Source organism: Halictus rubicundus, unplaced genomic scaffold (assembly GCF_050948215.1).
Source record: "Halictus rubicundus isolate RS-2024b unplaced genomic scaffold, iyHalRubi1_principal scaffold0139, whole genome shotgun sequence".
Lineage (NCBI taxonomy): Eukaryota > Metazoa > Arthropoda > Insecta > Hymenoptera > Halictidae > Halictus > Halictus rubicundus.
In genome coordinates, this window is record NW_027488680.1 from 503990 (window position 1) to 505689 (window position 1700).

Consider the following 1700-nt stretch of genomic DNA (forward strand, 5'->3'; position numbering starts at 1 on the left):
TCGTGCGACATAATCGGATGTCCATAATAATTCATAATAATTCTTCATCTGAGGGTTTATTCGTTGGCGGTCGAACCACCGGACGTTCACTGCCTCTGTCTGCTGGGACTGTGATTGACTGCAATTCTGTTCCCCGCGGGGAAAAAAAAAACAGTAATAATCTATCTATCTATTATAACGTATCTATCTATTATAATCTATCTATCCATCTATCTGTGCATTGTGCGGCCACTTCTTACTTACAGTAACGAGCAAAACTGAGTCTACACTATTTCAAGCAACATAACTTTCTAAAAATTAGATCAAATGACTTGAATGTTATTGAGAAGTTAGAAGGATTAGTTTATTAGACGAGGTGTAAAAAATTTTTGAAAAAAATTTGAATTGGTCGGAATCGCAAAAGAAATAGTAAAAGTTGATTTTTTCAGGCTCTTTTATCTGAGCCTGTATTGAAAATTTAAAGAATGTATTTGATTCGTTCGAATAAATTATGTCCATGCTGAAAATTTCACCGGTATTGACTTATTCGTTTACGAGTTATAAACGATTAAAAATTGCGATTTTAAGCCGAAAATCGTGAAAAATGGCAATTTTTCCACTTTTTCTCTAAAGGGTGTGTGCCTGGATCACGCGAGTACTCAACAGCACAGAACGCTTCACGATTTTGCGTGTTATCCTTGCGCAGGGACCATGCTAATCTTCTCTGTATCGTTCCAAATTTAGTATATGTGCTGTCGAAGCAATTACATGTCAGACACAACCTCCATAATTTCCAACCAGGGCGTTTGATATGTCCCACCGGATATCTGGTGCAGCGAACGGACGATTATCGTCTGTGAGTTATGCACGATCTAACCACGAAATTATACTAAAGGCATAGAACATGTCAAGACACAACACAATCGTCCTACATATTTCATCGTCCATTACACAAGTATATATCATCGGAATTAAATCATATTTGGTTTAGTTTTAATCAGAAACATGTTGGTAAATATGTTGGTAAAAGTTTCATAAAAAAAAATAATGACAAATAAAGAAGTTTTGTAACTGGATTCGATTAGTCTTCTGGTCTCACACCGATATAGCCGACAATGTGTGCCACACTTCTCGGCGACGACGGCTCTTGACCTTTGCTGTTTTCGCCGTTTTCACGTCAGTAGCGTTTTCAAGTTATAGGTTTCTTATGACTTGAAGAGGGTACGACGGTTTCCAGCGTTCCCTGTGTAGTTCAAATGGGACGCTCGGCGAGAACCTCCGATTTCGTATCTTGTCAGTAAAAACGGCGGACTGACAAACAACGAGATTTCACTGTAATAGGCAGTCCTTATAGTAATAGTTATATAGTATTTGTATGGAGTTTTCTATTTTTTAAATATTTACCTCTTTGTGTATGCACAGGATCACGAGCAGGTTGAACCCATTTACGAGCAGACCCAGGAGGGAGCACAGCAGGATGGGCACGTCAACAAAAGAAGCGTCCATCTTCGAGTCTCTTGCTGAAACACGCCATTCGTAGCTTTATCTTAGTATTAAATAACGAATTTGTACGGTGTCACGTTGCCCTGATTTTCGGCCCGTCCGACGGGAGAAAAACCCGGGCAACGGCGGGTTTTTACAGACCGTGAAGCCGGGCCACGTTCGGCCGCGCGAAACGTGGTCCACCCGGGACAAACGGCGCACAGTGGTGCCAAGGCGGC

At 40.8% G+C, this 1700-nt stretch overlaps 1 non-coding gene across 1 annotated transcript; it reads right to left on the reverse strand.

Moving 5' to 3' along the window:
* Positions 1-640: 640 nt before the first annotated feature.
* On the reverse strand, positions 641-743 carry LOC143363822 (U6 spliceosomal RNA). Its single transcript, XR_013083922.1, has one exon. It is a non-coding gene; the product is annotated as a U6 spliceosomal RNA (small nuclear RNA).
* Positions 744-1700: the final 957 nt, after the last annotated feature.